Source organism: Macaca nemestrina, chromosome 1, assembly GCF_043159975.1.
Source record: "Macaca nemestrina isolate mMacNem1 chromosome 1, mMacNem.hap1, whole genome shotgun sequence".
Lineage (NCBI taxonomy): Eukaryota > Metazoa > Chordata > Mammalia > Primates > Cercopithecidae > Macaca > Macaca nemestrina.
In genome coordinates this window covers 157,288,550-157,314,396 of record NC_092125.1, presented here as the reverse complement: position 1 = coordinate 157,314,396, position 25,847 = coordinate 157,288,550, and the positions used below count along the sequence as shown (strand labels likewise).

At 38.5% G+C, this 25,847-nt stretch overlaps 1 protein-coding gene across 5 annotated transcripts in view; it reads left to right on the top strand.

Annotated features, from left to right (window-relative positions):
- Positions 1-25,847, top strand: part of LOC105482673 (ST6 N-acetylgalactosaminide alpha-2,6-sialyltransferase 3) — a 576,370-nt gene that overhangs the window by 179,295 nt on the left and 371,228 nt on the right. Inside the window, exon 1 of one of the 5 annotated variants that reach the window (XM_024793120.2) lies at positions 8,896-24,106. The exons of the other annotated variants lie outside the window; for them this stretch is intronic. The gene's annotated coding sequence lies outside the window, so the exon portion shown is untranslated. Of the gene's footprint in view, positions 1-8,895; positions 24,107-25,847 lie in introns of those variants that run through there. 5 annotated transcript variants of the gene reach the window in all.

Here is a 25,847-nt window from a genome sequence, read left to right as displayed (position 1 = left end):
TTGTTTGTGCTTGGGAGAAATACCAAGTATTTTCAATACATGGTTAGCATGAACAAATTATAGTTAAATGATAAATTTTGTAGAACAAGCAATGCACACTGAGGTCATTTGCATGCAGATGTTAAATTATCTGCTTTTTTTGTGTTATTATATATGCTGTAGCACTTATCCACTGGTGTAAATAAGAAAGTCAATTGAACTCTGTCTTTCTGGAGAGAGATAAAATGAGATTGGGAATAAAGTCTTGCAGAGGTTGCAGAATGGCCCTGCAAGGCTGAATTCAGCCCTTGTATATATTTTGTTCAGTTGGTACAAAGTTAAATTTAAATGCAGTTAAGTGGCTTTCAGATGCACTTTGCTACAGTCCCCATTGCTCCTTCTTGTCTTATGCCCTGTTTGTTTCACTACTTTGTTGCCTACATAGTTTCTGAATGAATTTGAGCTTGCAACCCCTGGTTTAAAGACTTGTTCCTACTATGAAACTGTGGGTGCTTATGCTAAGGACTTAATCTTTCTCTCTTGCGTGAGAGGAAAGGATATCTATAACAGAACAATAATTGTAAACTAGAAGAGTAGAAGAAAGGATGAAAGAAAAGGGCAATATAAAAGTCAGGAAAAGTAGGGATATAAGAAAATAAAATAAAGGTCAAATACATTTATTACTATGAGACCTTCTATATGGGAAAAGGAAAAACAAAGTATAATAATACAAGGCAACCATATAATTAAAGAATTTTTTCAAAAGACTGTCAGTGGTCTCTCTCTCTCTCTCTCTCTCTCTCACACACACACACACACACACACACACACACACACACACACACACACACACTTAGGAAAAGCTACAAAAGGGTCCCGAGTCTAACTTGGCAAAATTGAAAGTGTGTGATTTTTTTTTTTTTTTTTTTGAGGCGGAGTCTTCACTCTGTCGCCCAGGCTGGAGTGCAGTGGCACCATCTCGGCTCACTGCAAGCTCCGCCTCCCAGGTTCGCGCCATTCTCCTGCCTCAGCCTCCCGAGTAGCTGGGACTACAGGCGCCCGCCACCGCGCCCGGCTAATTTTTTGTATTTTAGTAGAGACGGGGTTTCACCGTGTTAGCCAGGATGGTCTCGATCTCCTGACCTCGTGATCCGCCCGCCTCGGCCTCCCAAAGTGCAGGGATTACAGGCGTGAGCCACCGCGCCTGGCCCCAGTGTGTGATATTTTTTAAATAAAAGTTAAAGTACTTTAATCTAGCTTAAAAAATATATCTCTACTTCATGTATATATGCACTGTTTGACATGTTATAACAAGTGTTAAATTATCTTTATAATTTAAGAAGAAAATAAAAGTAATGGTCTTCCTTCTCTCCCTCCAATTCTAGTTCTTTGGAACAGTCATTTCTAATTAGATTGCAGATATGTTCACTTTTCAACATTACTCATATAAAAGAAGGCCAGGTATTTAGAATTTTCTTAATCATAACAAAAAGACACTGAAACTCAGAGGCAGCAAGAGGCCCCATTATGGGGGCAAAGAGTAGCAGTGGAAATGAAAGCGAGTTCCTGAACAAGTTGCTTTCAACAGGGTAGGTGTATTTTGAAGTGGCGTTATAAGTGGCACCCTACTGCTTCCATGAGTTTAAATTGCATCAACTGAATATAAAATATAAGCCAGTTTTTAAAATGAGGATTTGTAGAATTCATGTGATTAGATTAGAGATTTTTTAAAAGCAAGATTTGAATTTTACCATAGGGGTGGGGTGGGGGTATTTATTATGTGTTCATAGGATGACAGCAGGTTTCTTCGAGGAAGTGGTTTGGAGTACATTAAGTTCTGAGCACATGAAATTACTTTTTTTTTTTTCCTTTTTGATCTTCAGGAGACTTGAGAAAACAAGTGTTGTGTAAGTTATAAACAGGACACATGGAATGGTGATTTCACAGGAGTGAGAAAAATACTCCAGTCACAAAAGTTAAAATTAGAGTAATCTGAGGCATTCTCAGTACTTTGGATATCCTGCCCACATTCAGGGCTACTGATTATATTTCTAAGGAAACTTATAAAACCAGATGTCTAGCTGGCAATTGGTTTTGATGAATCTCCAAATCTCAGCAATGAGAAAATTTGACAGTTGTCAGAAAGCAGCTAGCTATTACGAGTGAGCCAGGGAATTTTCTTATCTGTTACAAGTGTAGAACTATTACAGGGAGATACTGCATCATAATGTCATGTTTATAAAGAAGGCTTCAGAGCACATGGTTTAATCCCCAAATTTCTAAGAATGACAGTTCATTTTCTTGGATGTTGAAAGATGCTTTAGTACCTATACTACATGAATATGGTTTTATTATCACCAATAAAAATGTCTTGGTATTTGTTAATTTAAAGAAATTCATTTTATAGGAATTACATTGCCAAGAATTCACACCATGACACTGATGGGGCTTATAATAGTGGTTCTAAAGTCTGCATGTGCATCAGAATAATTTGGGGATTTGAGGTGACTTATTAAATGTACAGTCACTGGGTAGCCCCCCATAAGATTCTGATTTAGTACATTTGGGGTGGAATCCAGACATCTACATTTTTAACAAGCACCATGGCCAACTCTGAATCATGGTTGGGTTTGAAAAGAACTAAGTTTGGGCAGGCCTGATTTATTTCAAAGAATTTTCAAGCATCTTTAGTTGTGCTGTTCAGTAATAGTAGCTTCTCTTATTACTGTGTGTATCCCAGTAAATCTCTTCCCCATTTACTCTTTCCTTGCCCCACTTTGAGTTCTTCTGCTCTGCCATCATCTATTTGACCTGGACCCACTATTCACTATGGCTTCTAAAATGGGCCGAGATTCACAGTTGATATAAGCTGAGAAAGTATCATTCTGCTGAATGATACTGGAAAAAAAGAATAGGATAGAGGGCTAATGATGTTACTTTATTTTTGTCCAGTATCTTTACACTCTTAGTTGCTTTTTCATTTGTCAAATGGAATCTCATGTAGAATCCCAGTCTATAAAGCAGATGAAAAAATGTGGAGCCAGTCTGGCTGCCAGTCCTGCGTACTTGGTTTCCCTCTGACTCAGACACTGGTGTCTCAGGCCCCTTTGTCTCATGTGCTCCTGGAAACTGCTGTGACATTTAAGCTTTTGTGTCTCACATAAAGGCAATAAGCATACTGCAAGGTTTTATTTTCTTCAGGTTTCAATTTTCTAACAGATATGTTCTCAAAGTAGAATTAGTCCTTGGTTAAAATGACTCACATGTAATCTAAAGTGTTTTTCCTCATAAACCCATCTCCAGCTTTTATAGTGAAATTCAATTGTAAAATAAGATGAAGTGTTAAGTTTAATTTTTTTGAAGAAGACGTTCATATAATAAATATTTATTAAGCACTCTCTAGATATGACACAATTCAGTTTCTAACGTACAGTACACCTCTTAAAAAATTGCATAATCTTTAAACTGAAAGGCCAAATATCTTCATCAAATACTGCTTCTTCAGATCTTTGCTTCCTTAGCTCTTTAAAGAAATGGGCACCTTTGGCATGGATGGGTTTATATCCAGATGATAATTCCAGAGTCATCAGGGTTTCAGGTTTTGCTAGCAAAGAAATCAATTTTATTGCTACTTGAAGGCTCCCCTGGGATGAAGCAATATTGGAGTAGGCAATGCATTCTGGAATGTCAACTTTCAGAGGTTTGGAGTTTGCTCAAAAAATAAATGATTTCTGACTTGATTAAACTTCTTTTGAGTTGCTACTATGTATAAGGGCCTGTGGAAGGGCTGGGTACCCTGGCATTGTAAGATGTGACTTCAACCCTCAAAGGGTTTGCAGTCTAGCTGGAAAGAAGGATCTGGCTATAAGAAAGCACAGTGAGCCCAAATGAAGGGTTCAGGTTCCACATACTACATGCAGAATGCATCATGTAATTGAAGAAATAGAAATCACCAGGTTACATGGCAGACCTAAAAAATTCAGCAAGTCTTTTTGAATGTACTTGTGACTGTCAACATTTACATTGTTCAAAATTTTATAGTCAGATGAGGGCATCAAAGAACTCTTAAATGCTTTCAAATGTGGTGGGAGCATCTTGCTTCTGTGACAAGATTTATATTCTCCCTGCCTTCTCAATTTTGTTTCCCTATCTTATATGTTATAAACAAAACCTCGCTCTGGAAAATAAAAGATGAATGCGTGTTCTGAAATAATACAGAATCATGACAGCTGAAATGGTCATGGTTTCTTTTAGAAGATGAAAAAATTAAATACGTAGGTGAAAAGCGTTAGACTGAAATTCTCTAGGTTACCATATGCTTACAAAAAAATCAAAAGGAGCTGCAGAAATGGAAATTTCTAATGACAGAAGAAATCAAATAACAGATACAGTAGAGACATTAGAGATAAATGGGTGGCAATATAGTGGTAAGAACACGGGTTCAGAGGAGATCCCATGTTCCATCTAAATCCTGGTTCCATCACTGAGTGGGAATGATTACTTGATCTTCCTGTGTCCCTGTTTCATGTGACAATATCTATCACATGAAATGTTGGGTAAAACACTTAGCATAATGTCTGGCACCCAGTCAGTGTTCAATAAATGTTGGCTATTATCATCATCACCACCTCCATCATCATCATTCTCCAGTAAAAGTTAAGCCCTCTCTCTCTTGAATAGGCCCATCAGTTAATACCAGTGGCTCCTTTAAAATAGCTTAAAAGCAACCAACATTCTGTAGATTGCAGTGGCGAAGATTGTAAGTGAAATGGGTGCTGTGACCTTTCTTGAAAATAACCCTTCTCTCTATTAGTGTATAAATGCTAGCGCTGAGTACACATACTCTGAAGTTGAACTTAATTAATTTGGGGCAGTAGCATTTTCACTGTTGATGAGCTTGTATTTATTTTTTCTGGTTTACAAAGCAGCTGGTGTTGTCCAAAAATTTAGAAACCCCTTTCCAAAATTTAACTGACCCCCTTCATTTACATTGTTGTTCTAGAACCTGGGATGACACTCTGCAGGGTGAACAGAGACTGGTCCTTCTGTCTTCTTTTCCATCTCTCTTGCTTTAGTTTTGCTTTCTTCTATTATTATTATTTTTTTTTCTGACTGAAGCATGGACTAACTGGCTGGTGTTCATTGAGCTAATTTCCTTACCTGCTTCAGGGCCTTTGAACCCAAAGACCTGTTGGTGATCTGTGACCATGGCAAGCAGGAAGCCTTGGGGACCACGCTGCACATTTGGAGTAGTCCTGGTTTGATAATGTGGGAGGGAAGCCACGCAGCCAGAGAGCACCATGTGTCTGCTGAGTTAGAAAATGCTGAAATGGAAAGATGCTGGAATAGAATATCAAATGCCATTTATTCATTGGCCTACACTTTCACAAGTACCTTCCTGGCAGCCTAAGCGCATTCTTTGTGGTGGTGGCCTTTTGAATGTCAATCTGTGGAAGGACTTCTGTTTTTAGAAAAGTGTGATCTTTAAGGCAATTAGATAACAGTTAAAGTAATAGCCCCAGTTATTGAAACTTGCTATGTACAGGGTACTGTGCTCAGCACTTTCCATTATTTCATTCAATCGCAACAACAGCCCTATGCAATAGGGTATTATTATCATCAGTTTGTAGTTGAGGAAATTGTGTTAAGGGATGAGTGACCTCCCCAAGGTCACAGGAAGTAAGTCATGGAGATGAGATATGAACCTGGTCTTTCTGATTTCAAAGCTTGTGCTGTTAATCACTTTGCTATACTTCCTCATGTGTGTTTAACAGGGTTCAGTTTCTACTGAAAGGATATGTTAGTTTTATGATAAATCAGGACAGGTCTAAATAATTAGGTGCAGAGTCTGAATACATTTAATATATCTACCCATCTCTCTTATTCCTCTTAGACTTGTTTAAAAAAAATCTCTTTTGAAAGGAGGTTTTCTTTTTAAACTTAACAATATACCATGGACATCCATCCAAGTTAATAAATATGTGCCTTTTTTAAAAAATTAAAGAAAATTTTAATTAACAAGTAAAAATTGTATATATTTATGGTATACAATGTGAGGTTTTGATGTGAGTCCATTGTGAAATGGTCAAATCAAGCTAATTAACATATGTATTAACTCAAGAATTAATTTTTTATATTATATCCTTAAAATCGAATTGCTTAGCTATTTTTGAGTATATAATGTTATTATTAACTATTATCTTCGTGATGCACAGTAGGCCTCTTGAATGTATTCTTCCTATCGAACTGAAGTTTAGTCCCCCTCCCCACTTTAAGTATCTGTCTTTTAATGGCTACATAATATGGTTTGGATACATTATAATTTATTCAATTAGCCTTTTGTTGATTTGGATGTGCCATAATATGCTCAACCATTCCTTTATTGATGGGCTTTCGAGTTACTTCCAGTTTGTTGCCAGTTAAGTAAATTTTTTACTTGAAAGCTTCCATTGTTTACATCTCTACCACTATGGGACCCATTTTGAATGTTGGTGATGCTTACACAACAAGGAGACACAAGCCCGGAGTTGAGCTCCTAGGTGAGAGAGCCATCCAGCAACCATTCTGGTCCAAGTCCTGGCCCTACCACTTACCTAACACGTGTCTCTGCACAAGCCATACAACCTCTTTTAAGTCTCAGTTTCTTCATATGAAAAATGAGAAAAACAGTGCTGCTCTCAAAGAATGACCATGAGGACAAACAGAATAATGTGCACACAGGGCTGAGCACAGAGCCTGGCATGAAGCAGGTGCTAAACAGCAGAGCAGCCGCATTGCTGGAACCCAGCAGAAACATCCTCTCACTGGAGCTTAGATGGGAGCTCTCTGAGGGTCCTAACTCCCTTCTTTTGGCCTAATGCATTGTAGAGACTCCATAAACATTTGTTAACCAAAAAATGTTTGGAAAACTACTGCCGTTCTGAGCAATATTTTTCTTTTCCTTTCTATATTTGTACTCTAACAGTCACTAAACCACCTTTTGAGAGTGTCTTGGATGGAGTTGTTTAAATAGTTTTACCAAGGAAATGTTTTTCACATGGCAAGAAGACTGGGATGAAACTTATAGAGACCTTGCCTTACCCTTTCATATGCCAGAACCATGTATTTTTGAATCTAGTGTCTGAGCTCTTAACCACTAAGTCATATTTCTTTAATAATGATGATGTGATAATAGGTACCATTTATTGAGCACTTACTGTGGCCCAGAAAAATGTGCTCAGCACACTTTACCAGTGATCCCTTAATCATCACAGTAATCCTGTGAGAAATATACCCTGATTATCTCCATATTCTATTTGGGGCTTAAAAAGATTTACCAAATTTTCCCCGGTTAGTGGAACCAGGACTCCAAACCAGCTCTGCCTGACACCAATGCCACTGTGCTAATTCCCTGGCAGGCTGTGGTGACTATGTATTTATTGGGCTGTGCTCATATGGAAAGTTGTATGCATACAGAAACTGGGAACATTTGCTGTAATACTTAAGGGAGTAAAAGAGGAATGTACAGAAGGCTAAAAGAGGAGAGTACTGCTTTGTCAATTTTAATGTCTTTCTTTGATGTTGATATTTGGATCATCTAAGTAAATGCTATGATGAAAATAATATTCAAGAGACTGGTCTGGCTGTCTGGGTAGAATGAGGTAGATGTTGTAAAAGCTAGAATGGAAGAACGCAGCTAAGAGGCTATTGCAGTCATTAGACATTGAGGTAAGGAATGTGGAGGAGAAAGATGGCAGTGGAATTAGAGACAAACTGACAAACAAGCGGGTAGTAATTAGACCTTCATCCAGTGGCTTTTGGGGAGTAGGGAACATGGTTCATCATCCTTCAGGATGGATCTGTCCCTGGAGATTGAAAACATGCATGCACACATTTCTTACTTTCACGTTCAAAGCTTTGGGGAGCATTCACAGGTGGTATTTCCCAACCTCTTGGATTCATGTTTATTATATCCTGGATGAAGAAGCACTTCCTTTCATTAGAGGCTCATTGAGCCCAGGGTTGTGTGGTGATCTAAAGGCTGTACCTAGGAGGATTCTGTGTAAGAGTACCTCAGGTAAAGGCTCTCAGGGACAGCATCTTAGCTGAACCATCATGCTCCAGATTTGATCTTTAATCTTATGACTATAGAGAATGAATATTTGCAGGTGACTCAGTTCAGTTTCTACCTCATGAAAATTAAACTGAAAGAACAATATAGAGATTATAGTTCAAGTCCTCTGCTACTGTTTAACTGCATAACCTTGGGCAAATGATTTAATCTCTGTCAGCTTCAGTTTCCTCATATTAGCATGGGATGGTCCTCATAAGATACTATGTTGGTTAAATGGGTCCATGCATGCAAAGCACTTATAGTGCTTGGAACACTGCCAATACCTAATAAATATGATATGCTAATACTTTTATAATTGATCTATAAATCATAACTACCTTATCATGTAATATTCTTTTTATATGGGTATCAAATCTAAAAACCTCCATATCAAGAGCTTTCTGATCCCTTTTTGTAACCTCATCTCTTTCCCCCACCCCAATTCTTGTGTTGGGGTTATTGGGAAACTGAACTGTTAATCAGAAGGTAGCTCAGTTAAGTGTGGACTCAACAAAGAAAGGAGGTCATTGAGATGTGTAATATTGAAGACCTGGAAAAGTGACACAATATTTATATCCTACAATAGCAGATACCTTTTTGTCAATGGAATTGATTTGGTTTCTCTGCTCCACTATCATTCTTTTGGAGACTTCTGGGTAAACACATTTTGCACCTCCGAACACTATATTTCTCTATTGTTCCTCCCTGGCAGTCGCCATATTCTTTCTGTTGATTTGTTAGAGTTACTTATTAAACCAAAGTCAGGGTCACCCCTTGTGGGACTTAGAAGTGCTTTTTTTAAAAAAAACAAAACAAAACAAAACAAAAAACAAAAAAAACCACCTTTTATCTGTTGATGAGCTTTCATTTCTGAACGTGAATGATATTTAGTCAAGGTAGGAAGAGGTTTGAACTAGAACAGCAACTAAAAGGCATTGGATGGACAAATCATATTAAATGTAACTGCTGTAATCAGGAAGTTGAAATAGGGAGATAAGAGAAGGTTATCCAAAGTTCTGTGTTAGTTGGATAAGACATTCACTGTTATTATTTTGTACAATATACAGAAACGATTGTCTACTCATACAGCTGGAAGGAGCCATGGAGATTACCTCTATTCCCCGCATTTTGCAGATGAGGAAACTTCTCAGCAAGTAGATAATAGCCTGAAATTCTATTACTTAGAGCAAGCAGGGAAAGTGTCAGGAGGGAGTTGGGGTTAGCTCTAGGCAGCCGCGTCAGCATAATAGTAGTAGCTTCAATTTTTCTTCATATTGCACTGAATTCATTTGTAGTAATGAACCTATCTGTCTATCTATATTATAGTCATCAAATGATCTTCAGTAACTATGTAGGTGTTATTAGTTTAAACCTTTAAGACCCATGAAAATACTTGGGTTCACCAAGCACGTCTGCCATATGCACTTAAGGAGATTCTTCACTGAATAGTAATTGTAGTAACTGCTGCCCTGCTCTTGTAATATCTTCTATAAAAATAATAATTTGCACTTCAAATGTCTCTTTCTGTGAGGTGCTCGGTGTACCCTGCAGGAATCGCTTACCTAAATCTATCCTTCAAGGTGGTATATGGAATAGCTTCCAGTGGAATAGTTCAGTAGAAGGAGGGGAAGAGTGCTGGGAGTTCCTAGAATGCAAACCTAAACCTGGTTTTGTTCAGACATAATACTTAGTTATCACATTAGAATAACACCTTATGTGTTCAAAGCTCTTTCATACTTATTGAATTAATAGAGCCATTAAACCCCTCTGAAATAGTAGTAGTGGATAGTGTGACAGGTGATTAAAACCAGATGGAGAAGTCTTTTTTGACCCTAACAACACCAACTGATTAGTGATAAAGCCATACTTCAAGACACTTGACTGTAACTCTAGTGCTTTTTTTTTTTTTTTAAAACTAGATTATATTAGTTAGAAATTTTTCTTGATAAGACAGTGGTACTTTTAAGGCCTTTATTCCTTTGGATCACAAAAAAGTAAGTTATCTATTCCTGATTATATGAAGGAAGTTAACTCTTTCAGGAACATCCAGAGACCATTTACCACATCACAATAGAACTCAAGGTCATTTAGCTCCAGGAGTACTTCCACAGGTGATATTTGATGGTGGTACCTACCTTGAAGAGAAAAAAGGCCATTTTGGCTAGGGTAAGCACAGATAAAGTTGGACATGGCAGCTTCCAATGAATCATGCCTCTTTTTATGGCACAATTAAATTTTTTGAGACCAACAGTGATTGTATCAGCTATCCAGGTCATCTGTAGGCAGGTTTTGATTGTTACATGCGGTGGTGATATTGGTACAAGGTCATGTCCTAAGCATGTTATAGAATAGTAACCCAGCATTGCTAATCATTTTAAATCAAGAGTACAAAATTCAACTGTAGCATTTAACTTCAGAGCAAAAGCATTGCATTTGCTTGTTCATGTTGCTATTTCCCTTCCCCTCCATGTGTTTCTCTCCCCAATTCTCTAACTTTGATAGGCTGTAAGAAGCTTCGTACCCACCAAATGCAACCATATTTCCTCTCAGCTCTTTATTACAAACATACACTTTTATCAAAATTTTTTTAAAATACTGAAAATGAGATTCAGAATCCTTTATTTATCACAGGGATGGACCGTGGCTCAGCTGTTTATTGACTGTGTAACCTTGTTTGAATCAGTTTCCCTACTTAGAAAATCAGGAAAGTAATACTTGCCTCATAGAGTAATTGTAAGGATTAAATGAATATATAAAATCTCAAGCTTAGGGTCTAGAAAGTAGTATTTTTTCGTAAATGTAAGTCTCTGTGTTTCTCAAATAGTTGTGTGCATAGGTATCACCTACATTGCTTGCGAAAGCTTCAGATTCTTGTGCTCATTCCTGCTTCCCGAGGATTTTGGTGCAGTAGATCTGCTCAGGGTCTAGGAGTCTGCAGTTGCACAGGTGGATGGTCTGAGGATCATAGTTAGAAGTGCCATGCTACAGGTTTGAAGCAAATGAGCTGTATAACACATTCTTCATAAATTTCTGGGTTATGCTCAAATTTCCTACATTTTACAGAGAAAGAAATTATAGTGCTCGGGGGTACTTAACTAACTGGAAATAGGTAGCAACAGAAAACTGGATGTTGTTGAATTTTTTGTTCATTCACCATATGTTATTGGGCACCGTCTCTCTGGCAAACTTTCCCATAGCTGCAGGGAACTCAGTGATAAACGAGGTAGGGATGGAGGCAGAGCACTACATGAGTAACTCCCTTTCCCAGGAACCCAGGGCTCTATTACCCAGGCTGTGCTGTCTTCTTCAGCATAAGGATGACTCTATCAAGTAGGTCGGTAGATACTTCCAAGTCTTTACTGCTGAAACTCTCGCCCTTGCCCTAGAAAGGTGTTGGGTCTCAAAGGGAGTTGTCTCTGAGGAAGGGCAACCTTCAGCCTTTATTTTGTTGGGACAAGACCCAGCATCCCTGGCTCAGATCCAAAGTCCTTATCATCAGATGTGGAGTAAAGGCTTCTGGAACAGCGGATGTGGTTTTCTATCTATGAAGATAACATTCTCTAAAGCCTAGAGGGTGGAACTTAATCTCTAGAGATAAAAGAGGAACAGTTGCTCTTAGGATCTTGTCTAACAATTGGCTTAGTAGGTGCTATCTCCAATTCTTGTCTACTTGATCCATCTTGATTTTAGCCACCCATCTAAGCTTCCAGTTGCCACCCTTCTTGTGATTATGCTAGCCACCGACTGTGCTCCCTTTGGTCGCACTTGGGGCAGAAACAATCCAGAATGTTGGGAATTACCTGAACTCTCATCTCATTTGTCTCTCCAGCCATGTGTTAGGTTCTGTGGCTACCCACAATCTCAGGCCCAACTGTTCTATAGGACCAACCCTAAGTGGCCCAGAGAAATATTTTCTTTGGATTATATCCAATAGAAGGATAGGCTTGGGTCTTGTTGAGAGGCAGTCTGGTAAATGGAGCGAAAACGGCTAGAAACAGGCAATGCCAACGCGAAGTCCCTCTGCTCCAGCCAGCTTCCCAACTTTGGCCAAGTGCCCACTTTCTCAGGAGAATCCTACCTCCCTTCCAGACCAGAAATGCTGTGGGGCTTGACAGCCAATTTGCGATCTCTTTCCTACATCCTGACCTCTTTGACTCAGGTCCTGGAACTTTTGATCCTCAATTATGAATCTCAATATACAACCCTTTGATCATGACTCCTTGCCTACTGGACTCATGGAACTCTCTGTCTCCTCTGTCTAGCCCCTGCTAAGCTTTGTGGACTTTGTCACTAATCTACCTCAGCTATGGTCTTGCCAAGTTGCTTCCTCTGTCACCTCCCTTCCCAGCCCACCCAAACCCTGTCCTGCTGCTGTCCAAAGTCAAAAGAGGCAGAATTGCCTTCCTTGCTTTATTTTCTTTCCCTTCTACTTTGCTCTTTCTTTCTCTCTACCAGAGCAGATCATCTGCAGCCACTCTCACTGCATTTTTAACCACCTTTTCTTCAGGGTCTACCTGAAAATGAAATACAGATTTTTTGATAAATATATTTTCGTACTGAGACTGAATAAGAATCTGATCTTTATGATTCTTAGACTTGAAAAAATATATATTTTCTGGAGGAAGTAGACAGTTACCTTCATTATCACCTCTGTAAGATTGCAAATGGTCAAAACCACAGAAAAAGGCTTTGCTTTATGTGTAATAGGCAAATGAAGGGAATTCATGGCAACTGAGACCCTTGCTTTAAAGTCAGCTCTTTGTGAATGGAAAGCAGCTGATATTCTGTAAATCCTCCCCAGACAGGGTTTCTTACAGAAATACTGGCAGACTCTCTAATGACTGTGACTGCTTTGATATGAGGATGTAGTCAATATCTCATGAAAAAAGATTGCAACTTTCTACCTTCTGCAGTATAGAGAGGAGAAAAGGAATTATATGATGTTCTCACGTCCATCTAACTTAGTGACCAAAATCCTCTATAATTTTTTAATTGATTCGTCTGGAAAGAGTCTGTTCTCTGTAGAACTCACAGATCTCCATTTATGTAGGGAAGAAAATTGTAGTCCTATCCCCATGGCTGCTTGAAATTCCATTATTGATGTGATGAGCTCTTTGTTCCTCATTTTGATACAGATAAAATATTGAACTGAAGAAAATGCACAAAATATATCTTTCTTCACTAATAAACCAGAAAGTGGTAGTGGCGCCGTTTGTTAATTTGGGATTTATTTTGCTTTGCCAAATGGATTTGCCATTAATTTCACTCAGGCCACACAAAACTCTATATCAGTGACATGCAGAAATAGAGGTGGGATTGTCCAGTAAGTAGTTGCCAGAATTTGTCTTGATGATGCTTGATGCAGATTTGACAGAGAGAAAGCAGAAGCAATCTATTTCACTGGGGCACCAGAGCCAGGGGGACTGAGACTGCCACAATGTGTGGGACCTTTCCTTTCTGAGCGCAGCCTGGTGGCAGTCAGCCTTTCCCTCCAGCCCCCACACAAAACAAGTCGGTCAAGCCATGCACGAGTGGTCTTGATTTGAAGAGAGAGATAGAAATTGGATCCCCAAGTCTCAGAGCTGAGGTACTTATGCACTGAACTCTAAGAGGCATTTCATTTCTAACTAGCTTAGAATTTCCCATAGTTTGACAGCAACCCAAATAAAGAAAATACTTGAGGAAGAAAAGTAGATGTGCTGGAAGTTAAGGGCATTACCTGATGGCTGAATGAATTTGACAGGCTTTTCTCCGGTTGTTTTGACACAATTGTGTTTTCCTCTACACCGCTGATAGAGTGCTCTACCTAACCACGACGTACCCATCTTCTGTAGCTGAGGGCCACTTTGTCAAATCTCTCCATCTTACTCATTCCTCGCCATTGTCCTCTCCCACTAGGGACCTCCCAGATCACTCTGTCACCCCCAAGACCACACATTTTGGCCCTTCATGCCACCTTGTCTTATCCTTTGTTTCACGTTTTATTGCTGCATGGCATTTAATGTTACTACTACAGCAAAATTGTATTTCACTAGAGGGAGGGAATTTGACTTGTTTTGGTCTCAGACTCTAAACTCCAGTCAGCTGTGAAGAAGCCTGGACCCAAATTTGCAGCCGATGTCCAGGAAAGTGTATAAAATTGTGTGGTGGATACTGTGGGTCATGACCCTATTCATGGCTCTATCTAATTGTTTTTTCTCCCTCTTCCCCCTTCCTCCTTGTTGTCTGTCTTTCTAAGTTTCTTTCAATCCTTTTAGGGATTATGTGGAGTATAAATATACACTAAGCCAGAATTTGCCAACATGGATGTTTCCTGACGCCAGGCAAGTAATGTAATATAATGACTCAGCCAAGGGAAGAGGGCATGGCTCATCCCTGCACATCTGCAGTCACTTGTGGCCATGCTGGAATGAGGGCCCTTTGTTGCCAAATTTTCAGACATTTCAAGAGAAGTTAGAAATATAGAGTCTTAGGCAAACTTCACAATATTTAAACATAGACAGTTAAAGTGTGGGAATATCTTTGGTGATTCCCCTAACCTGGAAAACATATTTGGGTGCCATATTCAGTGTGTGCACCACTGGTATGCACAACCTGCTTTAAAGTTTCATTTGGTAGGTATCCAGTTGTAATGGAACTGACTGTTCTACTGTGGCTTTCTTAGTATAAGGCCACATGCCATGTGCTGATCAGTAAAAGCTGTTGAAGGATTTTGAAAAGACTGGAAAAAAGGAAAACTGGTTGTCTAGTTATCTAAAGACCCTGGGTTGTGTCACATCCACTATGAATACACCCTCCAAAATCTGAGACCTTGTCAATGAGCCCTGTCTTCTCTCCCAGATTCTAACTGCTCTTCAGCGCTTTGACTTAGAGGGGATGCCATAATGTATGTGTGCCTGGAACCCAGAGAGGCAGAGGTCCTCTGTTTCCCCCTATTGTGAAGCGTGAATTTAGAGTCATCTCTGTGCTCCCCAATAAAGCCTCATGCAGAGCTGTTATCATTCTGGATAAGGGATTCAGGGACATTTGCATCCATACCCACCAAATAGTGGTTCCTGAGAACATTTCTCTGACATGCTGAGAAAAAATAAAGAATTCATAAAGTTGAAATTATTGAACTTATTTTGAGATTATGTACTTTTTTTCTCTGGTTGTCCCAAAATATCTCATTGGGTATATTTACTTGACAAAATGAAAAGCTGGCAACTGGCCGGGCATGGTGGCTCATGTCTGTAATCCTAGCACTTTGGGAGGCCAAGGCAGGTGAATCACCTGAGGTCAGGAGTTTAAGACCAGCTTGGCCAACATGGCGAAACCCCGTCTCTACTAAAAGTACAAAAATAAGCCAGGCATGGTGGCAGGTGCCTGTAATTCCAGCTACTCAGGAGGCTGAGGCAGGAGAATTGCTTGAACCTGGGAGGCGGAGGTTGCAGTGAGCCGAGATCGCACCACTGCACTCCAGCCTGGGTGACAAGAGCGAGACTCCATCAAAAAAAAAAAAAAAAAAAAAGTTGGCAACCTTAGAATGGTTCCTGTTGTCTCTCTCTATTGTTTCATTTCTAAATTATAGTTTCATTTGGTAGCTACCCAGTTATAATGAAACTGAAATCCATAGTGGTCCATGAAATCCAAGTCTGTGGCCAGATTTGAGCCACACCCTCAGTTAATGACATGCCCCGGAGAGGGAGGGGAAGGGTGGGAATGACTAGGAACACCAGGTATAGATAGAAAATGTCCATCCTCAGTAAGACAGGTCACCTCTGTGAGGGGTGCGTGTCCTCATTCAGTCCATACTCAAAAGAGATTTATCTGAAAGCTGTTGCAAGCAGCTCAGGTTTTGGGGGCAGGGGGCTGACCTTTTCTAGTCTTTGAAAGAGAATGTATTACTCTTGAGAAATGTAGGATTTTATTGTCAGTGTGTTTGAATTCAGCAAACAGACTTGCAGATGGCCCCAAGGGACAACAGGCTCAAAGAACATAGATGATACCATGGAACTTTGACCTATTTCATATGAGCATCCCTGAGCCTGCATTTGGGACGGGCTGCCTTGTTTGTTTTATAAATTGATCCTCATATTGATTCCTTATTTGATGGCTGTGGAAAAGAAGTCTCCTTCTTGTTTGAACTCGTGTCTTTGCGGGCTGCCTTTATGCTTATTACATAAAGTCTCCCCAATTCTTGTTGATTTGTCAAGGGACTTCCTTGCTGAGAATTTTGCAGGCTGTGGTATGGGTGTAAAGTGGTTTGCTGTAATGGGAGAGGTTCCAGAAGAGGATCCAATCTCCATTTTGAAATGCCACTTCTTGGAATCAGAAGAATTTATTCTAGGAGGGAGAAAAGAATTATTGATAAGTTCATAATTATTCACAATTATTTATTGAGTACCCACTCTGTGCCAGGTTTTTAGACACTAGGGCTATAGTAACCACTAAGCAAAATGGACAAAAATGCTTGTCGTCAGTGGTCTTATGCTTTATTGGGACAAAACAGATCAGAAACAAAACAAAACTCACAACATATAAGAACACATTATATAGTATGTGAGAAGGAGACAATTCTATCTGGAAAGTCTAGCAGAGCAAGTGTGATCAAGAGTTTAGAAGAAGGGATTGCTATTTAAAACACGGAAGTCAGATTAGGTGTCCTTGATTAAGTGATAGTTGAGTGACAGTGACCACTTTATTTATGCTTTAGAAAGACTACTCCGGCTGCTTTGGGAAGAGACTGCAGAAAAGCATGGAGAAGTGTTAGGAACCCATTGCAAAAGTCCGGGCAGGCAGCTTGGAGAAGGGTGGTGGCAGTAGAGGTGATGAGAAGAGGTTAGATTTGGGGTGTATTTTAAAAGCACAGCCAATGTGGATTTCCAATAAACTGGACCTTTTAATAAAGCTGAGAGAGATTTTACAGATCATTTAGACCTCTTCTGAGGCCAGGTAGGTAGCACAACTGAGTGAAACTAGCTGCATGACAATAGGGGCTCTTAGAAACAGGGTCCATTGTCTTATTACATTAAAAAAATTAAAGCCAGGCACGGCGGCTCATGCCTGTAATCCTAGCACTTTGGGAGGCTGAGGTGGGTGGATCACGAGGTCAAGAGATTGAGATCATCCTGGCTAACATGGTGAAATCCCGTCTCTATTAAAAATACAAAAATCAGCTGGGCGTGGTGGCATGCACCTGTAGTCCCAGCTACTCGAGAGACTGAGGCAGGAGAATCGCTTTAACCTGGGAGGTGGAGATTGCAGTGAGTTGAGATCACGCCACTGCACTTCAGCCTGGGTGACAGGGCAAGACTCCGTCTCGGGAAAAAAAAAGAAAAAAAATTAAAACACCATTCAAGACAAATTTTATCTGTACAATTGGCCTATGAACTTCTAAACTACATCCTGTAAGAATCAAGCCCATTCTTTTTACAGATGAGAGATATGGGGTCTTACAAAGTTTATCGACTTAGCCAAGGTCATTAGGGGCAGAATTAGGATCAAAGCCTCAGGCTTCCTTATTTGTAGTTCAGAGTTCATTCATTACATCTGTACTTGAACCGTGAACAGCGTTTCCACCTTGGTGCCGCTCTGAATGGATGCCACCCATGTAGAATCTTCTTTTATTTTCCCATTGGTGCAGCATGATGGGTCCATTTTATTCTTCTCTTCATCTATATCATCAGGTGTCATCTTTTAAAACTTGTGAGCCCTTGGCTGTCCCAGCCACCCCCAAAGAACACCCTTGGAATTTACTGATTGGCAGTTTGTGCTCTAGGAATTGTGAGCAATGAAAGAATAGGCTAACTTAGCCTCCTCCCTAGTTTGGTGGATCACAGCAGAGAGAGGAAGACTAACAAAGAAGGCCTATGTAAAATGGGAACTGAGGGCTGGCTATCTTTTGCTTTTGGCATTTTGATGGATACTTAAGGTGGATCAGTATTTATGTAACATAACAGGGGTACTTTACCTGTGGGGAGAGGAGTGACCATTTAAAACACTGTTCAAAGGGGTCACTCATAGTCCTGCATTTATAAATATTTTTAAAAATAGCTTCTTTTCTATTATAAAAGACATATATCTTGGTATATAGAATAATTTGATATATTTGATAAAGAAGGTATTGCCAGGGAAAGGATGTTGAGAAGATTAGCTATCCAGGGGAGCATTAAATTGTATTTTCATTTTACATTGTCGACAGAAATAAAAATCTACATGGATTAAAATTTAAACAGAAAATACTTTTTAAAAATCTAAGGAAATTTAGCCAATATTTATTTTATCTCTGATAGAGAAACTTTTCAAAACCTTAAAAGCAATGAAAAAATACGAAAAAAAAACCAAGTAAGATTTATCACGTGCAAATTAAAACAGGAACCAGAAAAATATTCACCATAAATATTGAATAAAAGGTTAACAACCTTACTGTGAAAAGTTATATTTTTCTTGGATAAAAATCCCTTAGCATCAAATAGAGCTGCGAGGAAGAGCTCACAATTCATGAAAGAGGAAATACAAATATGGCAAGTAAACTTCCAAGAAAAGGTAGAACTTCCTAGTAATCAAAGAAGACAAGTTAAACTAAAATGAAAACCTTTTTTTTGTTGTTGTTTGTCAGATTGGTAAAGACTAAATAAAATTTTTAATACGTAAAGTCAGTAAGTTAAGACAGACCTGTTTACATATTCCTGGTATTAACATCACATGGCATATCAGTCTGAAAAACAATATGGCAACATGCATTGAGAGCCTTAAGATGCTTATATTCATCCATCCATGAATCTCACTTTTGGGACTTCATTCTAAAAAATACAAAAGCTAAAGTTTGGGCAAAAATTTATATCATAGTCTTATTTATAATAGGAAAAGTTGGTAACAATCTAAATGTCCACTCATCAGATATGTAAGTAAATTTTGCTATAGTTATGTTTTGGAACGATGTATCTGGCAGTTTACTTCCCTCCACGCATACTCTCTGTGCCACTCCTGTGCTTTATATACTATGGGAGTCTATTGTTAAAAATCTCACTGCTTCATCCAGTGGTAACATGTTTTATGGCCCACAGGTGAGAGTCCCATTTATCACAGAAACTTTGGAGTATATATAAAACTAAAAGAGAGAAAAAGACTAGCCATAATCACAACATTCAAAGTCAGGCATCGTTAATATTTTCATATTTTCCTTTCTAATGTTTGCAAAGTACATTCATAGTTCAAGAGAGTTTTGCTTAGGTGTCATCTTAAAAAATCTTAATAATAAAAACTTCTTCAAACTATGGATCAATTATGCATGTGTGCACCTGTGGGTACATTATACGTATATATATATATATGATTATACATAAGCAAGTTTATGTCCTATTAGTCTTTGAACCTTTCCATCCCATCTTAAATTTTTAAAATTTTTATAAAAATTCTAATTTACCCTTTTAAAAACATACCTGCTGTGTGAAGGGATGTTAGAGGACCCAAATGTGTAACTATTTTAACAGCATGGTGGCTTATAGCAAGCTTGTGCAATCTTTTATGACTTTTCCCCCAATCTCTCCCAACCTCCTGTAATTCAGGCATTTCACTTTGCTCAATCTTATCTCTGATCAGCCTCCTTACCCATTACTCATCATTTCACATCAGGAATCTACAAGTAAGTAATTCAAGAACCTTGAGTGGAACATGAGTGAAAGCTATTTCTGCAGCCTAAACCCCTTCAATCAATACAAGAATGTCAGCAATTCTGTAGTCTAAACTTATTAAATTCTCATATTATTTTTTAAATGCTAGCCCCAGTCCTCTTTGTCTGATTTCTAATCTCTGCCAGAAACAGTAAATGCATACATAGGTATTTTAAAGGAATGGGGTGGAGTGGGGTGCTTTCCCAGGGTACTCTCTTACCGTTGTCCTGACAAACTTATGTGATTTAACAGTTACTGGTAAAACCTTTCACCAACAGTTTGTTACTGTGACAGCAGAAGCACTCAAATTCAGGGAATGTCGAAATTCATCTTGTGATTTCAGACCTGGCAGAAGGCCATTTCTTCACTGGAAGATGGAAAAATGTCACTGTCTGAGACTGCAATAAATGGAGCCCAGGGTTCTGCTTTGTGTACTGAGTGAGAGAATAACAGTGTGATGTCCCCGTAGACAGAGAAGCTGACTATGCTCTACGGAGACTGTGTTTTCCAAGATGTGTTAAGTGCAATTCCAGCTTCTCGGCTTCTGATAGATGTTTCTCTAGAAATGTTCATTGCTCAAAGGCATTTAGGAAAAGATTCATTGCAGGACTTTAATATGCTAAGGTGCAATATGAATCAATAAGCACAAGTTGTAGTACACAACATTTAAACCTATATGAGCATGAAACCCTCCTTCAAGGGACACTAGTGTCTTCCAAGGCCTGCTTTCGGAAATTCTTTGTTGGGCACTTTGCTTATGTAGCAGATTTGAATCTTAGTCCGTAAACTCAGATATGCAAGAAATAGAACATTTCACATTTTTGAAATATTGAACTCTGATTTTAATGTCCCCATCCCTCCCAGGTGGCAGGAAGCTTAACCTTGGCCCTTCTTGGAGCTCTGCACCGACCTGTTAGTACCATGCCAAAATTCTGGTCATTGTTCATCTGTCACACTTGGCTAGTTGCCCCTTGACTCAAACAGTACCCAGGATCTATCCTAAGGTCTTCCCTCAGGATGCTTTGTGGGCAATAATTGAGTCTCTACTGGTGGGGATGGGGTGTAAACCTTTTTTTCTATTTGTCTTCCTGATTCTCTCTCCCTCTACTACAGAAGTCTTCCTGAGTATACCTAGCATTAGGTTCTACTGTTTTATTTTCTTGATTGCTGGCTAGTATTTAAGAACATTATCTTCTTTCCCTATCATGTATTTTAAATAAGAGTATTTACTGTCTTGAGTATCTGAATGGGTCACATGTGGTACAAGCTTCAAGACTGGTTTGATTCAGCAGTTCAACAGTGTTATCAAAGTACTAGTTTCATTCTTCCTTAATGTTTTCTGACTGTGATATGACATTGAATCTGAGATCTATTCCTTTATGAAGGGGAAATAGCTAGCATTTCCAGGTTTTATATTTGCAACCCACATCTTCCAGTAGAGAGACACAATGGCTTTGGATAACTTTTCAGAATATTAAACAATCCTTCTTTCGTAATAACTTCCATCAAACCTCTACTAACATCTTATTAACCTTCATTGCATCACATAAGTAAATTAAAATTATTCTGAAATATTTTATATATGTAATATATATATATAAAAAACATGTAAGATATATAAATAAAAATATAATGCGATTTCATAGCCCCCTTTTAAACTTCCTTAGCCATGCCTCCTATATCCCCTGACAGGGATAAGGTTTATTTGTGTTTATCAGTATCTTGCTTTCCTGTATAATTTTACCTTTTATGTATACAATCCTAAACTGTGTATTTTTTAGTGTTGCATGATTTTAGATTTGCATTAATGATATAATCTATGTGTATTTCTTCTGCCACTTGCCTTTTTGATTCCACATGATTTCTGAAATTCGTCCATGCTGGTGGATGAATCTATTTCTTAGTTTGTACTGTGATATAGTATTCCATTGTGTGATTAAACCACAGTTCACTTGTCTATGTGTTGTTGGTGAACCATTAAGTCGACTCTAGTTCGGCAGTGTTAGGAATAATGCTGACAATCTTCTCTTATACATTGTTGTGCCTGCATGGAAGGGGTGCCCAAATGTACATACATACTTAAGAATGGCATTGCCTAATGAAACCATGAGCAGTCTTTAATGTTACTATATAATGCAAAATTATTTTCCAAAATAAAATAATATTTTCAATATAAGTAGAATACAAGAAGTCCTGTTTTTCCACATCTTTGCCAACACTTGTTTTTTCAGCATTTTTAAAAGTTGTCAAATTGGTGTGTATGAATTTATGCTTTACAGTTCAGTTTACCGTTTTGGCAAATCAGTTTGGCTGAGAATATTTGCATTTTTAATTGATATTTTTATTTCATCTTTTGTGAAATGTCTGTTTATGATTTTTACCCATTTTGATTTTGTGTTGTTTTCCCCTTCTTAATGGATTTGTAGTTCTTGTATGTTCTGCTTACTAATCCAGTGTCAGTTATACATGTTGTAATATCTTCTCCCAATTTGCAATGTACATTTTCACTTTTTGAAATAAATTATTTTAATAAACTAAAAAAATAAGGTGGCCAAATTATCAAACTATTCCTTATGGTTGATATTTTGGTGTCTTATTTTTAAAATTATTTTTTACTCCAACTTCATATATATTTGAGTATGCATGTGTGTGTGTGTGTATTTACATATGGGCTTATATATTTGGGCAATGTGGTACTGATATATTTGGGCAGTGTGGTACTGACACAAAGACAGACAGACCAATGAGACACAATGGAAAACCCAGAAATGAATCCATGCATATATGTAAATTTGGTAGATGACATTTCAGATCATTGGGAAAATATAAGTGGAAACAATTAATTTCTATATTCAAAAAAATAGATGGAATAAGACCCCCTCCTTCATAACAGGTCAGTTAAAGACATATATGTATATGTTTATATATATATATGCACATATATTTCTATATACCTGTGTATGCACAAATATACATATATATGTCTTTAACTTAACATGAAGGAGTCTTATTTCATCTATGTTTTAATATGGCTATTAATTGTCTCAGCATCATTTACCTTTCCCAATAATGTGTAATAATATCTCTGTCATCTACCAAATTTCCCCATATGCCTGGATTTATTTCTGGGCTGTCTGTGGTGTGCCTTTGTTCTGTTGTCTTTGAGTCAGTACCATACTGCCACTAGCTTCTATACCTTTACAATAAGCTTTAAGTCTGGTTACACAAGTCTCCTCCCACATTCTCACCCCTAGACCTTATTCTTCAGGAATGTCTTGGTCATTCTTGGCCTTTTGCATTTCTACAGAAATTTTATAACTGGCTTGGAAATTTTTAATATCTTTATTAAATTTCATTAAATTTATAGTTTTGGGGAAGAGTTGATATCTTTGTAACATTATAATGTTGAGTCTTTCTATCTATATTTCTATCCAAATCTACTTATTTAGATCATCAGTGTCTTTCGTTGCTAAAATAAATGATATCTTTCAGTATCATGTACTCTCATTATTGCTAGGCATTCTTTTTTTAATGGACTTCAGTCTTTACATAAGTCAGGAAGAGCCTTTGATATCTGGTTACCTCTACTTTTTGAGGAAACCAAATCCCTGATGCAGAGAATGAAAGAGATTTTGTCTGTCTGCTTGAATGGAGAAGAAAAGAAAAATAAACAGAAAATGTTGCAATTTAAAAGTAATTTTAGTAAATTTGCCTGCCACACCTACATAATCTTATTTAATCCTCACCACAACATCCCAAGTTAGGTGTTATTTGTCCTATTTTCATGACAAGGGAAACCAAGGTTTAGGAAAGTCAAGTAATTTGCTCAAAGTCACAGAGCTAATGTGTTTATGGTAAAGTCAGGATTTAAAATCAGGTGGATTTCACACCAAAATGGTTCTGTTCATTGCGTAGTACTTTCCCTCAGGCAAGACGAATGTTCAGAATTTTCTAAGCATTTGAGTACAATGCCCAGAATGGATAATCCTTTCTGTAGACAATTATGTGGCTCTGTCTCCCCTCACTAAGGTCAGCAGACATTTGATACAACTTTATCCATCTCTTCTTGTCACCATTGCTGACTGAGGAGGCCCCTTGGCTCCCAGGGAGATTTTGCACACCTGAGGAGAGAGACAGCAGACAGCACCAACATGCTTCCCCTAGACTGCATTTGGGCACACACAACCAGGCAGGGGAACTGAAATTGTAGAGCAGCAGTTTATGTGGAGTCATTTTAATATTTTCTTAAACAGTCAGTGATGGAAAACTCTGATAACAACTCAAGTGAAAGCTTATGGCTGCGAAAAGCCTCCTCTGTGGATCTGACTGGAAAGGATTCTCTGCTGAATATGGCTTAGATGCCTGAGCCCCGTGTTCTTTGGTAAGAAAATTACCGCAAGTCATTCGCCATCTGTGATCCTCAGGGGTGGAATCGTTTGCTGAAAGACACAGTTGTTATCAATCAACCTGCGCAAGCCAACAGGCCTCCAGAGTTTCGGGGGTGGGGGGAATGTTGTTACAGAAGAAACGGGAAAGAGGAGCCTTTGTGGGAAAGGATGATTAGTATTCTTGATGGCTTGTCAGAGGCAGTAGTGGCCATAATCAAGTGAGTGCAGCACTTGAGCTGGTTCAGAGCTGCAGTGCCTGGAGTCATGTCTGCCAGCAGCTGCCGGAGGCGGAAGTGGCGTCCATGGTAGCCACTTCCTCAGGAGGGCTCCTCAGGTTTTAGAGCCAGAGCTCAACTGTGACTCCTGTACCAGGCACACTGGACCTCAGGAGCGTTACTGGAATCTCCTCAGAATTCAGAAAAGAAATATGAAGCATTAGGAAGAAAGTTCACAAAACTTAGTAGAGATCCTCTTTTTAAAAGCAACTTGAGAAACAGCGCACAGATAGAGGTTAGTCGACTGGAGGAGTTCTGTGTGTTTTCCTATCATAAAGAGTTCGGGAGAAAGTGGGGTGCTTGCTAAACATTGGTTCTCTCTCCTGTGTTCTCTTCCTTTTCTCTCATCTTGCCCTTTTCTCTTTTGTGCTTGCTCCTTTTCTCAGTTTTCGTTCTCTTATTTGTTCTTCCCTTCTCCCTCCACTTCTCCTTCGCCGTTTCTCTCTTGCTTCTTTCTCAGCTTGACTTCATTCTCCCTATTCTGTTCTCTTTTCCAGTCGCCCCTTTCTCTACTCCACCCTTTGCTATGTTCTGAATTAGTGATTGCCTCAGTGGAAAGTTAGAGACAGTTTCAGAAATCCTATTTATTTTAGTTCATCAGTTGTTACTGCTTACTTTTTGTTTGAGTACATTTCGGGTATATTCTCAAAAATATGTTGATAATAGAGTACGGAAATTCTGGCGACTGTTACTCTCCAGTGTCTCTCTTTTCTTCCTAGAGCTAACTACTAGTCCTTTCCAGTTCGGGTAGATAGATTATATTTCTTGCATAGTACTTTCAGCATTTATCATTTTTGGTAAATGAATACCTAATGTGCCACTAGGGAAGCTAAATCCATACCTGTTTCAGCTGGGGTGAGCACTGTGACCTTCTGTTACACATACTTGTTACTGCCACCAGAGACAGAAGATTGAGTTGAGTTGAATGCACTATATGGGTAGAGACAAGGGCTGGTGCTACATACTTATCAGAAAGGATTCTTGTAAGAATTAAATGAAATAATGGGCATAGAATTTAGAATTAAATAATGTTACGTGCATAGTATGCTACAAAGATTTGGACTCAGACTTCTTTATAAATCCCATAGTCATTTACTAGCATGCAAACTTGGGCAAGTCACTTTATTCCACTTGAACCTTTTCTATAAAATAAGGTCAATAAATAATACTCATTTACAAATTGATCATAGAGGCAAATGAGATAATACATGAAATCTCCTAAAATAGAGTAGATGCTCACTGAATATCGCCTTACTTCCCTCCACCCAACTATGCATTTATTTATCAGTCAAACATTTATATTATGCTCACTTTATGCCATGCACTGTTCTAAGCACTTCATACATTTAACTCTTTAATATCATCATAACCCTTTGAGTAATTACTATTACTATCTCATTTTGCAGATTGGTAAGCTGAAGCACAGAGAGGTTTAATAACTTGTTTAAAGTCTCATGGA